At 44.4% G+C, this 16,763-nt stretch overlaps 1 protein-coding gene across 1 annotated transcript in view; it reads right to left on the reverse strand.

Annotated features, from left to right (window-relative positions):
- mecom (MDS1 and EVI1 complex locus) overlaps positions 1-16,763 on the reverse strand; it is a gene marked incomplete at both ends in the record, with an annotated part of 127,450 nt that overhangs the window by 25,782 nt on the left and 84,905 nt on the right. The window lies entirely within an intron of this gene.

Genomic DNA, 16,763 nt, shown 5'->3' on the forward strand with positions numbered 1-16,763 from the left:
AAAAATTCCCTTGGAAGATAAAAAAGCTTGTTTACATTTTTTTTGTATTTATAATCATCATTTGTACAGTAATGTATGGAGGGAAAAAACTTTTTTTCCGTTACCACAAAATAATAAAATAAATGTCAAAAACTTAAATAAAATCTATTATATATCTGTGATATTTATTTCTTTGTTTATTCTTGAGGACGTTTTAAAGGAAATATGTCATTCCCATTACAGCAATAAGAAGTAAATTATTTTTTTTTTCCAGCAACAATAAATCAGTACCAATACAATACTGTAAAGTCCTAAAAATATTAAAATCAATGAATTAATAAGATTAGAAAAAAATAAAACAAGAATGGAAAAATGTGTGATGCAACAAATTCTGATTGATCAGTCTGGTATCATGTTGTTAATAAAAATGAATTGTATAAATATGCTGCTAAATTATTCTGGATTTAAATTCACTTCAGCTGACGTTTGAATTCGTTTCTGAAAATGTGGTTTCATCGAATTAAATGGTAAACTATACTAATTGTAACAGTTTGTTTTTTATAAATATGAATTTAAAATTATATTAATTAGGCCTAAACTATATAATAATAATTATAATAGCACTAATAAAAATACTAATAATAAACGAATAAAACAATTGCATTACTCTCCCATACAAAACTCTTCAAGCATCTTGAGACCAAAATAACAATAAATAGAATGAACTGGATTATTATGCAAATCATGAGACCACTGCACTTCTATCGTTTACAAAACATTCATACAGGATTTCCCTCAACGAATTGTCAACGGTATAACGTCGTTTTAAGGTGTTCATATTTATTACACAGCAGCTGTAAACTTCACTGGGAAATAGATAAACAGCAGGAAACCGCGAGTGCTAGAAATTAAGAGGAAGTGGCCGATTGTTGGGATGCAAAGAGGAATCTCCACCAGGGTCACAAATCTGTCTTTGCATAACCTGCCACTGAATAAATATTTAGCTTGCATGAAGCCCTTTGTCTGGACTAACACTGGATCTACCCATTCATCATGCAAAAACACTCTCCGGTATATAGTTTAACCGTCAAACTAAGTTTACAACGAAATTAACAATGAACCTTTTTTTTTTATTGTTTGCTCTATATGCAAATCGTTAAATAAAATCAATAGTTTCGTTTATCCATGAAGTATGTTTCCTCTTACCGTTGAAACTCGCGTGCGACAGTTAAAACCTCTTGGGAGAATAACTGCGCTGCTAAACTGATGAAAAGTGATGAAACCTCCGGTTTAAAAAACAACTGTGAACGACTAAAAAAAAAAACTCGACTGTCAAATAAACATTAAGGCTACAAATTGTCTTAGCTGCGGCGCGTTCTCCAGCTTTCTGGCATTGTAAAAAAAAAAAAAAATCACCAGTGTTCTGCTGTTTTTCGGTAGCGGTGTCTCTTCAGGTTTCAAAGCCGCAGGACGAGTCGACTCCTCGCCGGTGCGACTGTCCCTCAGATTCAAAGTAAATCCTCTCTCACTATATCGTCTCACGGACACCGCGGACTCGGTCAGTCTCCTCTCACTGTCCTACAGACACCGCGACTCGGAACTAAACCACCTCCGGCACATCAACTTGCTCCCAAAACTCTTCGCTGTGTGCGCTTCGCTCGGCTCGTCCGCTCCTCACTTGTCACCCCTCCTGTCCTGACGCACCCAGGTGTCCACGAGTAGCCATTCAACTTTTCATTTTTCTCTTCCTCTCACCCCCTCCTCAGCCAGTCGGGATGTTTCGTCTATATGATAGCGGATATATTCATGTGTGTGTGTGTGTGTGTGTGTGTGTGTGGGGGGTGGGAGGGTGGGGGGGTTTGGTTTCAAACATCGCCCCCTACTTCGCGCGTCCCGGACAGTTTTGTGTGATGTTTCTCTTGCGCGCATTGTCTCATAAAGAAGGACCCGGCGCGTCCATCCCTATAGCCCAGAGAGAGGCGACTCAAAACACGGGACCGTCTTCGCCTCGGTCCCCGGTCGGAAGCGACTCCTTCTCCGCAGTAAATTTTAAAGTGACAGGGGCCCGGGGTTGGAGAGGGTGAGCGGGGTCAGGGAGAGGTCGGGATGCTTCTGAATGGATGAACTACACACACACACAGGCTGCACACTTTAATGAACCAACATGAGCATCAAAGCACGTATCATTATCCACGTGTTTCCAAACTTTTTTTTCTTTTCTTTTCACAACACGCCGAGCCTGTTCATGGACCATTTTATGGCATTATTAACCTAAACTGAAACGGAGGGTTTTTTTTCTCATTTTCTTTACCTCCAGGTTATTACTTAGTTTTGTGTCACAGTTATGTTATAGCAACAACAGTAAGAAAAGTGAGAACTATAATAAAAAAACAGTCTCTAATTGTGCTCGCTTTACGGAGTAATGTAACAGTTAGACTTAAGTGTTCCTCTTGGGGACTTCCAGGAAACTCCACATGGACCATTGGAAGTCCCTGTGCCTCAATTTGGGAAACACTGACCTAATCACCTGCTTTTCTCAGGACCTGGTTGTTAGGTGGCTGTATTGTGAGTGTTCCTCACAAACTAACCCCCTCTACACACACAATAAGCAAAGTATGACTGCTGTTTTAAAATGACTAGAAAATATTAAGTGAAAAAAAAAAGATTAGACAGAGGCACGAGCTCAGTTTGGTAGTGTTTGAATCAATCTTGTATTAAAAAAATAATGCATATTTCAATTGTGGAGTATTAACTTTCCTCTGTGCACCTGCTTTACAGCACATATGGGCTCAAAAGCAGAGAGAGCACGTCGCATTAGTTTGAATTCGTTGGTGTTTTATCTAGATGTGAAAGTTTAAAGCTTAAAAACCGATAGGTATAAACGGACAAGGGTATAGAATAATAAAGAAACGTCCTCGTTGTCAGTGAGCGGAGTTTATTAGGCAGCTCATAAAGCTGGAGAGGACAGGGCTTTGGCTGACGAGAGCAGATGATGATGGATAGCGCCTCACACTGTGACATTGACCTTCCATCCCAGATAATGCCTATTGTTTTACGAAATTGCGGAGCAAATGTGCAGGAAGGACAGGAAAAATCATGTGTAAATAAGGCAGGACCCCGCCACCGATTCCCATCGTCTCGCGCTCCTTGAGAACCGAGGAGAGACCCCGGTCCGCCCGGTCATTGATTTCCTGCCTCTCCTCGACTTGTCCATTGTTGGAACCCTTTTTAATTTAGCCATAAATTGGGAAAGCTCAAGTCGAATGAGCTGTTCTATTTTCTTCCTGTCAGGATGAGGGATTTGTTTTATGATGCATTGTGTATTAAATACAAGTAATCTGGGAAAGTGATTGCTTCACGGCCTCTCCGGGTCTGATCGAGGATCCCGATAGAGAGAGGGGTCCGAGCTCTTTTCTGAAAAGGAGGAAATGTCTAAAAAAAAAAGGAGGATGAACACGCGGGGTTTGTGGTATCACCGGGGCTAAATTGTGGGTAAGGACCCCACGAGTCTGGCAAGGAGGAGAACTGTTGTACTTCTTCACCCTGTCAGGAGAGGGCGTGCTCAACTGAACTGAACTTTTTAAACATTTCTCAAGGAATAGTTTTTTTAGATGACAATATGATAGTTAAACATAATTATGGCTTTGCATTTATTGTTATGAAGCGAACTTTTCTTAATTTAATCTGGAGCATTTCCACCATTGACAATTTAGTCAAATAATCAAAGTCAGAACAAAGGTAAAAAAATATATAATTGTTAAATGACGATACTTGTCAGACGTCGTTTGCACTATTTTATCCCCGGAAATGTAGTATAGATTAGCCGTTGTGGAAGTGTTAGGGGTAGGGGTCTAACATTTTGGGGTGAGTAAATTGACTCCAACAGCCCCCCCCCCCCAAAAAAATAATTAAATCCAACCTTCCTTTGTGGATCACGTGCTGGCCTTTATTTTTGAGCCGTGAATTTCACTTCACGTTGAAAGCACCGCAGTTTATATCTCAGTTTGCAACAGTCTGCTCTATCACTCAGCTTTTTGACTTATAATAAGATGGGGGTCATTTCTTTCTCGTCCGTGTGAATTGCAGCACAAAACATCTACATTAAGGCGTCAAATTGCTAGATGGGACATGAAAGATTCAGCTGTATGGGCCTGAATATATAATCACCTGAACGAGCGGCTATAAAGCTCTGGAATCTACACGGAAAAAAAGACCGATGGGGGTGAATTTAAAACGCTTGTTCGTTTGTTAATAAACCACGAGAATGATTTGCAAGGCGTAGCTCTAATTTATATTTATTTCTCCAATCCGCCATAAGCACTGTTCTGATATGCTGAGATGAAATAGATCTGTTTTATCTGAATTATGCCATGCCTTTTGTCATAATGGTTTTGACATAGCGACTAAATAGCGGTGTGGAAAAGCTGTTTATCAACAAATTACAAACCAAACACATGCAGGCTTCAGGGTATGTTAGTTCCGACTATATCATGCCACACAGCATTTCATACTTATTTAAGAGACCCTTAAAACGGACAGCATCCGCGTAATGTTTAGTGCTGAGGCTTTAAAGTGCTGTGAAATTCTTGAAAGGAGGTTAAATTGCTTTAATGGGCCCATGCTTATTTTGCTTGCGGCTTTCTTGTTTGTTTTAGGAGCTCGGTCACGCAAAAAAAAACCCAATTCATACATGAATGTGGGGAATTTTTATGATCAAATAGCTTCATATTTTACTTGATCTGAGCTTCATGGGCTAACACTGGCCAGTTATCTTTTGAATAACTTTGCAGCCATGTTTTTTTTTTTTTCTGGTATAAAAAAAGAAAGAAGTGATTTGGGATTTTGCTGCTCCATCTAGAGCCATGTGAAGTCAGATGGGACAGGCTGGAGAAGAGGGGGGATTCCCGTGTGGGTTGCAAACTGACTCCAGCCAGCGAGCAGCAGAGCCTATACCGCTGCAGCAGCCGAGGGGCCACATGGAAACACTGTGTAGGCCTGTGTGGTGCATTCCAGCACATCCTCCAGGAGAGCGGAAAGAAAAAAGAAAGAAAGAGAGGCGAGGAGAGAAAGAAAATATCGCAGCCAAGTCCACATGAAATAGTTCTACCATTCACGCCAAGACCTCCCATTGACACCGGTCGAAAAGCTGCATTAAGCCTCCATCATGACTCTGTATGCACACGGCCCCCCTGCGCATTTTATTTTGCTTAAATGTGGGGCGATCCAATCAAGTGGGAAAAACTCATTTAAAGCCCAAACGAACGGTTAGTCTAGAGTTTGCACAACACTCTGCAACTTCTTTAATGAGCGTCGATTAGTTCACAATGCGTGGACTGTGCAGCCTAACGTGCCGATATTAAAAGGATGGGCCCGTTGTCCTCGTCGCCCAATTACCATTGAGACAGAGCAGAGGAAATGAAAGGTGAAAATGTAAATAAGAAAAATTTCCTTGGGTCTGGAAGTAGGCCCGTTGTGAGCGGCGTGTTAATCTCCACCTCAGTAATTTGGTTCTGCGGGAGAAGACAGAAGCCCTGCTGCTGTGCCCTGCACTTCATAAATCACTGCTTTATGTGGACAAGGTCAGCGCCCCACCCCCCCCCCCTCCTCCACTGGCCCCTCCGCCATGTTTACCCGGCCGCCCGGGGGCTCTCAGGACCAGACCAGCTCACTTCTAATTACTTTGGATTATTTTCATTTGCCGGGGGTTAGCCAGGAATTCCGGCAGGGACAGAAAGAGAGAGAGGGATGATTTCTTGACAAATTCTGCGCCCGGTGAGGAACCGGCCCGGCGTGTTTGCTGAATTAGCATGCAGTCATTTTGTTATGGCACTCTCGGTTCCCTTCTCTGACAGCTCCGTGCAGTGACGGGTCTGCCACAGCACTGTATGCTCATCAATGTCCATATTAAGATGCTTTTATTCATTAACTACATAAAGCAACTATTTTCTTTTAGAATAGGGGGTTCTTCCGGGGGAGCGGCAGACATATTTGTTTCACCAGTTCAGATACAAGTCAATATTGGAGGGAGGAAGGGCATCACAAGGCATGATGCTTGGTTGAGAGCATAATGAGAATACATAAATGATCTCATCTTATTTACCAGTTCAGAGATGGACCTGTGAGAGAGGTTTTTGTTTTTCCATCATTAGAATGAATTTGTTAACCTGAGCTGCAGACCAATAAAGAGACACAAACTCAAATACTTTACATTAAAACATTAAAACAACAGATTCCCCTCAAAATGCAGCTGGGCTAAAATCTGTGTTGCAGAAGCAGGGGTGCATGTGCGGGGGCCAATAAATGCACTAATATCTCCATGTATATTTTATTAGAATGAATGTGATATTTAATGGTTCCTCAATGTGAATGAGATATATTGTTCCTTGTGCCAAAATCAACACTGACAGCAAAAATGACCAAACACAACAATAAGACACGCTCACTGGGTCATCACTGAACCTACTATCAAAAATCGTCTGAGCGTCAGGAGGAGGGGGTGAATGTAAAACTGCAGAGTGGATATTATTCATCATTCAAAAGTTCATTTAAAGATAATTGGTTTTAAGTGGCTGTAGCAAATTGGAGGCTTTGAGTGTGTGTGTGTGGGGGGGTGGGGGGGGGGTGGGGGGGGTACAGAAAGTAGTACAGGCCGTGGTAATCACAGACACTTCCTCCGCAGACCCTCAGCATACAGGGCCACACTGTATGTGGGCTTCGGGGTGCGATAAAGCTGCACAAGAGTCAAAGGTCACGTTTTTCAAGCATAAATTCAGCGGGCACACCGCTCCTACACGCATGGGACAGACTGGAAACTTAAACAACCCACTCCAGTCCAGCCAGAGAAAGGGGGGTGGAGGTAATTAGAGCATGTTGCCGGTCGCCGCAGGGTGAACAAATCGGCTCTAAAACGCTCATAGATATCATCTTTAAAAGGGCTTTTTATGTACAAGAGGTAAGGCGGTATGGAACTGAACACGGCACTTCAGATGTTCAAGTGTCACACATTCATTACATTTATTGAGCTCTCTTCTCACGTTTAAAGCGAGGGCTCTGCCGCAACACGACGACAATCTGCTTTTCATATACCGCGTCCAATTGGAAGGCTAATATTTTAATGCTGGCGGATAGCAGACAGACGTAACACTTGTTCAGTGTGACAGGAGAGAGAGCTGCCATGACATTAACTGTAAACTGAATCTAATAGAGCAAGCATCTAATATCATATGAATGAAGGATGAATATATATCAGAGTCGTGTAAAAGACGATTAGAAGTAAAAGGAATAACGTTATAAGATAGATACACAGACCCTTTTGTGTGTTTCATTTTATCGAGTATTTCCTTTCTTAGCAAAGCACAGAAAAAGGCTCGTATTGTTGTACCGAGGAGAAAAACATGGCGAGTGGGCCAAATGGATATTTCTTGTCCAAAATTTACAAGTGGTCAAAACTGCAATGTGAGAAAGTGAGAAAATGTACTTGAGTAAGTGCAAAGCATAAGCAGATTGTCTGCACACACATGGAAACCCCCACCACACACACACACAATCACACACACACACACACACACACTGGAATTTGTTACCCAGCACAGGTCAGCTCAGTGTATGTGGACATGATTAAAGTCAGAATTAACTCGGAAAACAACAAATCAGTTGCAACAACCCTAAAATGAAGGAAAGCTGAGTAGCTCACACATAACACAGGGACACGGAGTGGCTCCCATTAAAGGCTTCACTGGCGTTCAGTAGCATCAAAGAGGCCCCCGAGTTAGGCTGGGATTATATTTAACCCGGGAGCTCGTTGCACTGCTGAGTACAGGGCACATGCTGATGCTGCTGCCAGTACACCATGCTTCTGGCATTTAGACCAACGCTCTCATTAAAATGTGGCTTGGGCACTGTTTCCTAAAGGAACACACACATGGAGTAACGCCGGGACACAGACGAAAACACGAACCCTCAACAACAAACAGGAACACAAAAAAAGACTATTTATATATGACTATATTACTGTGGTGACTTTATGATGAATTCAAGATCGTATTGAATGTGTGTTTTTTTTTTAAAACGCTACTTACAATATAGCTTTAACTACTCGAGGAGCTGTGTAGTATTTCAAACTCTTAACAATATTTATTAATACCTCTGCAATTCAACATACTTCACTAGTTGCGCTGTAGCCGATATAATTGAGTACTACGTCACAAAATGTGAAAATGGAACGATATTTCCAACAATGATACCATATTCTCAATTATAATACGACAAATGTATATAAAGTCACAAGTAAAACAATCACACTGATGTTCACAGCAATTAACGTGAGACCAAAATCCTCATATGTGTAAAAACTAAAACGTTGATAGCTATTTTTAGTTTTTAATAAGAGCGCGTACGTAATCACTTTCAAGGCGATTTCATCCCAATACGATGAAAGTCTGAAAGTCGATAAATGATACAATTGGTGCACACAGGCTTGTAAATAGGAGAACAACAAAAGTTCTCTGTGTATGTCTGTATATCCTGAGATAAAGCAATCTCACTTGGCACATTTCACTAGTCAGACTTGATATGAACCGTCAGACATGTGCGTCAATACTCCCAAGGTTTATTCAATTCCAAACCAATCATTCTGGTGTCATACACTTTTGGGTTAATATTCTAACTGTGAGGCCCAGGGCTAGGTGAAGATAAATCAGCTTTTATGATGGGTTGTTATGGTTTTTACGGCACTGGGGTTGTGAGGGACTGATTTGGGGATCAATCACCTGCAGGTGTCTGCTGGGGTGCTGTGAGGATCGATTGAGGATCTAGAGCTGTGGTGATGGAATAGAGGTGTGTTTGCTCGTGTGTTGAGATTGGGTGCAGTTGTAGAAGTGTGTGAAGAGTCTGTGAGGGTGAGAGAGAGAGAGAGAGACAAAGTGATGAAGGCGTGCGTGTGCGTGTGTGTGTGTGTGTGCGTGTGTGTGAGTGCTTCAGAGACATAGAAGAGATATATCTGGGGCTGCAGCGGTGATGAAGGGTCGCTGGACTATGACCAGACCATCTCGGCTCTTATCGGAGTCCCCCCCCCCCCCCCCCCCTCTCCCTCAATCCACTTCTTTATCTAGATGGCACTTTGGAAAATCTCATTGTCACACAACATTTAACAAAGACAAAAGTCCCAGGCGGGCAGCTGGAGATGACTGGCCTGACAGAGCGCGGAGCTAGTGTGCAGAGTAAACCTCACACATCCTCTCTCACTCACGTCTCGCGTGTTTTCCACTGGGAGAGGCCAGCAATGTGGGTGCAAAAACGCCGCCAAGACACACAAGCCAGCGGGTGCGTCTGTGCCCGCAGATGGCACGAGCGCACATCAACACGCAGACACATTAGTGTCGACGAAGTTGGTCAGTTTCTTTTTCTCTCACCCCCCCCTCCCCCCCCTCCCCCCCATGGATACGGTGTTTATACACATTCAACATCTCCCCTGACTGTCAGACGGCTGCTTCCTCCGTCCTGTCAGCGGAGCCCGGCTGAAACAAAAGAAGCGCAGAGCGAGGCCTATGCTTTCTGAATCGGAGGAAGTTGGTGCTGATTAGGCTGCCCCCTTGAAGAAGCATTCCAATCCCGTTAACCCGCACGCTGGCTGCCCACTCCGCACCATGCAGCAAAGCACCGGGAGAGTAAACCTCACACAGCCCCACCCTGAGTGCCCTCTCACTGGCTAGGACAAGCATCTGCCCTCTCTTCCTTGTCTCTACTTTGTTCGTACCCTCCTTTGTCTTGTCCCGTCTCTTTCCACTTTCTTCTTTATTAATCCCCTTTGTTCTTGTCTCCTGCTGTTGCCGCTTCCCGACTAGATCCTCTATTTACCTTCTTCCTCCATTTTCTTCCTAATCTCTCATCCACCTTCTGTTTCGTTTTTGTTCCATCTTGTGCCGGTCCCCTCCTCTCCTCTCCTCCATCATCCCCGCCGCACGGAGACGCGACAGCAGTCCCTCGTTGGAGGAGAGAACATTCCACCTTCTTCACACCCTTACCTCTCTGTCCCTGATGAATGCCTTCACTCCACTTGTTTATAAGATAGAGGGGGTTATTTATAATCAAGCCGAAGAGAGTATGTACACACTGTGGACATCCTGATAGAAGGCAACGTATTAAATTTCTGTTTGTTTGACAGGAGCACTGTCTCTCTCCTACTCCTTGACGGGAAGACCCCCATCCATCCAAGCAGGGGGCGCGACCCTAGCAGCACTCCCCTCTCTCTTTCTCTCTCAAGTGCTAACACATATTAAGTAAATGAAGAGTCTCTTCAGGCCTGCAGGAGACAAACGAGCTTCTTAAACATCGGAGGAGTGGCGGTTTGATCTGGTGTCGGCGGGTGTTTACGACGTAACTGCTGCAGAGTTGTGTTTGTGATGTTACCCATCTAAGTGTGTTTATACTGTGGTGGAGATGACCCCGGTCTCTTAGCCAGGTGCTGAAGCTCTACGTCTTCTGTTTGAGAGAGAGAGTATGCTTACGGCTTTGGTGTGTGTGTGTGTGTGTGTGTGTGTGTGTGTGTGTGTGTGTGTGTGTGTGTGTGTGTGTGTGTGTTCATTCCCTGCAAGCCGGTGTGTGCGCGTGTGTGGCAGTGCTTCTAGGCCAAATGCTGTCCAAGCAGCATACAGCGAGTGTGACCACATCGAAACCAGAAACAGGTTAGAGTGTCCGCTCTCATTCTCCTCTAAGCTTTTCCTCCTGTCCTTCTGTTTCATTCTCTCCTTCTGTCTTTCTCTCAGTGATTATTGTCATTCTGGCTGCCGAAAAAAAACAACAACACTACTAGTGGGAAGTGTAAAAGAAAAAAAAAGGTGGGGGAAGGAGGGAAGGGAACCGCGGCCAAGCTGCGGTGGGCTGACGGCAGCGGCGGTGGTGGGGGGGGGGGGGCTATAAGGCCCCCAGGGTGGGTAAAGGGTTTTGGTGAGGGCTCGGGGGTTGGTGTTGAGGTGTGCTCAGCGAGAGGGCCCTGGTGTAATCTCAGTGCTGAATAGACGGAGCTCTTAATAGAATCCCGTCGTCCGGCTGCCACCGAGAGAAACAAGAGCTGTAATGGATGGGCTCAGCTCTGGCTCCCACTTTCCCCCCCGTGACCCCTGCGTTGGTCAGAAGTAAGAGCTAAAGAAGCATTGTAGCCTCGGGCCTGATTGAATGGGGAGGGAGGGAGGTGGCGGTGGTGGCGGTGGCAGTGGGGCGGGGGGGTAGGCAGCCGCACTGATAGACCAATTTCCCACTACTGCGAGCAGCAGGGCTTGATTGATGAGGGCTGGTGCTGGTGAGAGGAGGCCCATCACATACGATCACATAAATACTTATTCAGCTCGAATTGGGCCTGACAAGCCTTACGACAGCTTTGTGCTGTCACAGATATCATTGGAAGGAAAACGCTCCATTAATCATGCGTAATTAACTTTTCAAAACGTAGGTTCTGCTTGGAACCAGCACTAACCCACTCAGTACCCAGATACAAAAATCCCAGCATCTTAACTGGGATTGTAGAGGGCCTTATTAAAAGCTAGAGACAGTTTCCCCTGAGCCGCTCCGTTTGTACAGGAAACGGCTTCATTAGTATTGGTTTAGGGCTCTAATGGGCTCAATACAAAGCCTCCTCTCTCTAACCCAGCCGTGTTCAGTGGCCTTACAGCGCAATATCCTGTGAGCGCGCACGGCCATAATGTTCTCCGTTTGAAGTCGGAGCAGAACCCATCTGAACGCCTGCCACTAGTTAACTACCTTGACCCTCCCATAAAGTAGTGTGGAGGAGTGAGCGTTGGAGGGCCCAACAAGCTACGTGGTTTCATTCTCTCTCTCTCTCTCTCTCTCTCTCTCTCTCTCTCTCTCTCTCTCTCTCTCTCTCTCTCTCTCTCTCTCTCTCTCTCTCTCTCTCTCTCTCTCTCTCTCTCTCTCTCTCTCTCTCTCTCTCTCTCTCTCTCTCTCTCTCTCTCTCTCTCTCTCTCTGGCCAAAGGTAGCCTCCTCATGGGAGTAAACTGGACCAAAGCCCTTTTGTTTTAAAGCAGCAGACCAAATGAACCGCCTCACATTAGGAATAACACAAACACACACACACACATACTCACACACTGATGCATGCACAGACCTACTACTATATCTCATCTGATCAGCATTCCGCCTTCAGCTCTCTAATGCTGCCCACCTGCATATAGCTGCTGCTGGTGGTACAATGTAAAAGCAGTTGGAATGGGAGAAGACAGAAAACAACAGGGGCAAAACAGCCGTTCACCTTGAAGTGGAAGCGAATCTTAAGCGCCGACAGAAAAATCCAATATTATTTTAGAAACAGATTAGAACAGTTTTAGAAAATATGTTCTCTATGTTCTGTATGTTCCTCAACTCAATAAACAACACACAGCCGAGAAACAGGAAAGTGAGTTATGTTGTTACAAAATGTCACTAAGTGCAGAACTCTTTGTAGCACAGTACAGTGCAGCATATAATTGTTCTCTTGTGCATTGATTTTATCAATAATTCAGGCTGTTGAATTCAGCTGGAAAGACAGCTCTAAAAGTCAAAATGACTTCCTTTCCTTCATTTTCTTAAAAATGTATAGTCCCAGTAGTGCAGTACTCAAAATGCAGGTATATGCTATATTATCCCCCACAGCCAAAGACCACATTTTTCTCAGTTGGTTCTTGTGGGCATCACATATTTCTCTGACTTACTGCAAACTTTAGTTCAAACTTACTCATGACATGCTTCAGCGTACACTGTTACATGAAATTATATTGTATTTCTGAGGGAAACCGGCTCCACGGTAAAGTTTCTATTTTGCCATACACGGTTAGCAATTGACTTGGTGGATCACAAACACGTACACACGCAGACACTCCCAGGTTCAGTCATCCCTCTTCTTCAGTTGGTCAGCTATGGTCATTTCCTCTCAACAGCATCCTCACTGCAGCAGGGACCTGACTCATTTCCTGCCTGCTAATTAGCTCTGTCTGGCCCTCTGAGAAAAAAGAAGACACACTATACCATGATAGTCATATTCCACATATAGACACCGTGACGTGTCTGAGTGGACCCGTCCTACAAGCACTAACCACACCGCATCAAAATTCATTGAATTATCACATAAAAATAGTATTTTTAGCAACACTGCCTTGTTAGCTGAGGTGGACGAGATCAAACCGTCATGCCAAAATAACAGTTATGTTTTATTCGAGTAGTACTGCAGCCGGGCTTTGCACCACGCAGTATGTAAAAATAGAGAGAAAAGCAGAGCGCGGAGCTCAGTGAATCAGTCAGTCTGTATGGTTACTGGCACAAGCGGCGCACAGCTGATTGAAATCTTTGTCAGGAACATGGTGAGGAAAACAGCTTCCATTACTGGCTGCCCTGGTCAGCCCTCCACAGGACAATTAAGGCTGAAGTCCTCAAGGTGCCACTTGAGAGTGTCTAAACCGACGAGTAAATTAACCAGTGATTGATTGATTTATCATTATGTACTTTACACTGATGAGCGATTTGTTTTTGTAGCGGACTTCCTCTTTGGGTTTATCAAATGCCATTTTGTGAGGCTTGTCTGCATGAGCAGTTTTTCTATATAACATGCTGCATCTGTTGCATTTTTTTAATCCCTGCTGGCTCCCTGAACTCAATTAAAATATTAAAACCGTGCTTAGTTTGGCTGAATTCAGCCGAGGAGAATAAAGCTTTGAATGAATTAGATTGATTTAATTTAATTAGCAGAAGTCACATTTTAGCGCAGCATTTCCCTCTAGTTCAGAGTCCCATCAAAGTTTTACACACTTTCTTCTACAGCAAATATGCGAAGCTGTATGTATTTTGTCCTATCGAGCATCTGGTTTCCCAGACCAACCCCTGTCTGATTTAGTTTTTTAAACCTCTTACTCACATCTCGGTGAGCAGCCTGGGCCAGTAAAGCAGAGTCAAGGCCCAGACCAGGTGTTGTATTCATGATCAGACGAGGCGTCTCAAGAAGACAGGCCTAAATAATAGCAAAAATGAATTCTGGAGTCGTGGGGGGGGTAAACACACTTGAGTTGGTTGAAGTACGTGAAACCGTGTTCAATTATCAGTCTAGATATGGGACAACCCAACAGTAATGGAGACAGGTGGTTATAGTGAGACCACACGCAGAAGAGGAAGAGTGGAGGAGTGCAAGACAAAAAAGGGAGTGGGTGAAGGGTCAAGTACATTCAGTCAGCTTAGTTTGACTTATATGGAGAGGGGAGACAACAATAAGTGCTTGTGTGTCAGGGCCTTGAAGGCAGCACAGCTCTTCTGCTCTCACAATGGCCGGCTTTCCACATCAGGGCCTGAGCGCACTAACTAACATCACCCATGTTTCTCCCAAAACTACATTTCCTTGATACTTCTCATGATTTGTCTGCTAGAAAAACAATTTCTAAGCCGGTTAAATGATTCAAATGGACAAATGCCCATGTCTATTTCTCATTATAAACATCTGCAGTTGCCCTTGGTTTTTGTAAGCCTTACTTTGCGCAGTTGTGGGAAAGTGGCTATTGTGAAAGCCCTTAAAATTAAGCTTTCTGCTTCCAGCTCAGTTGCTCGCAATAGATTGGCTGACAGTCATTTTTTTCCCTCTTATTCACAGATAGAGTATTGTAAAAGGGGGATCTTGGCCATTGAGGTTTGTTTGTAAAAGAATAGGGCACTGACAGGTAAAACCTTACCGGCAGCAATATTAAACTCATTTCAACATTATTTATGTAGCACAAAATCACAACTTCTACTCAAGGGCTTTATGATTTTTACAGCATACGAGTCCCCCTTTCTTCGCTCCAAAAAACAGGGTAAGAGTTAAAAAACAACTCTTTAACACAAAAGAGACCTCAGGAAGAGAAACATATAGGAGGGAACTCTCGTCTTAGATCTTTTCACTTCTCCAAATTGTACTCTAGAAGGCACATCAACTTAATCAGTCCACTACTGAAGATTATTACATGTTGCAGCCAGAATATATTAATCACAACTGTTTCCTTTGAATAACATAAATGTGCGTCTTTATTCCTAGACTGGGTTCAAAGCCATGATGCAGGGACGGACTAGTAGATCCGATATGCATGAGGCCTGCTGAAGGTGGATAATGTGTATCATCGCCACCCATTTAGGTACAACAGAGGGTCTGTCTTGTACATAGCCCGTAAGCCAAGCAGAGCACCCTCCAGAGGTCTGACTGATGCTTGCTAAACCTCAGGAGCGCGTTGAATGCTGGAAGGAGGAGGGCAGGAGAAAGGGAGGGAAAAGAGACGGCCTTTCTTGGTAAAAAAAAAAAAAACGGCCTCAGTGTTAATCAGAGATTTCCCAGAAGAGCCGGAGTCATCGCCTCAGGGCAGAGAGAGAGCGAGAGAACGAAGGGTAGGCACGGAGGTGAGGAAACGAGAGAAGGCTTGAATGTGAGATAGACGGATAGACGGAGAGGAAAGGAAGGAGGCAAGCAAGGCTGGCTGCATTCCTGTGGCCACAGCTGCGGGAGCGGCAATCACTGAAATGTAGAGCTGTCTCAATGCCGGCGATTTCTGGACACGTTACAAACAAAATAAAACAGCACGACATGTCTGTTTTTCGAATCAAAGAAGAGACTAGCAATCAACATGCTGGGGTTTACACTATCCCTCCGTCCTCAGCTCTCTTCCTCCCTCCATCCTTCTCTCTGGCTGACTGTCATTCCCACCATGGCAGGGATGACCCCTTCTCTGTCTCTATATTTGCCCCTTCTTTGTTCACCACTGGTCAGTTGGGGCAGGCATCTGAGACTCAGACCATCGATCATCGGCCTGACAGCGGGCCCCAGGCGGGGACGGCCCTGTTATTTGGACTCTGTGATGACTTCCTCAAAAAGGGGCCCCTCCTTCCCTCATAGGCCTGGCATGGCTGAGGTTTGGTTTGGAGCCTCCATACCTTCCTTGCATGTCCACAGAAAACACATTGGATTCACTGGCCGCATGTTTGGGTCACGCTAGGGTGAGCAAGACAGATAGAGTGCAGAGTGGGAGTAAAATAGGTCGATGGAGCACAAGTTGTGGTGCTGGAAGCTTCTCGGTAGCTTCTCCAGTCCCAAGGAGCCCCACGATGAAGACTTTGGCAGCGGTAATAATAGAAGTAGAGGTTAACGGAGTACGTTTGAAATAAGAAAACAAAAAGCAACAGCTGGAGTGCTTAATTTATCGACGGGATCTCTCCAAGTTCTGTCTAGCAAGATATAGCAACAGTATATAAATACTTTAAGCTATCATTTGGAGCCGTGTGTTTATTTTATCTTGGTTTGCGCCCCTATGTCTTCCCACATGACAGTGTCCAACATCCTTGGAAAAGATGGACCTAAAAATACCCCAAAAGTTCCTTCCCTCCCGTTCACTGTCATCATTTACTGCTTAACTCCTGCAGTTCATCGTGTCCTCCCATTCTGCCTCCGCTTTCACCCTCCAACTCATCACCTCCTCCCCCCCCTCTCTCCCCCCTCACTCAGGCACAAGACCGGGACTCAGCAGACATGCAGTTGTACTATTGTCTTGCTGCTCACATCGCGTTATCATTACAGCCGGCTATAATTGGAAACAGGAGGCTATTTTATTCGGATGCATGGTGACACGGGTATCTGTCTCTTCTGATATTCCCACACTGGCTAATTTCCCCCCTCATCTGCATTCAACAGAGCGGAGACAAGAGAGCGTGACAGCGGATATGGACTCCGATAGCTCTACGCAGACATACCCCTCTGATGTACACACAGAGTAGATCGTACTTACATATGTAT

The sequence above is a fragment of the Pholis gunnellus genome, assembly GCF_910591455.1.
Source record: "Pholis gunnellus genome assembly, chromosome: 9".
Classification (NCBI taxonomy): domain Eukaryota; kingdom Metazoa; phylum Chordata; class Actinopteri; order Perciformes; family Pholidae; genus Pholis; species Pholis gunnellus.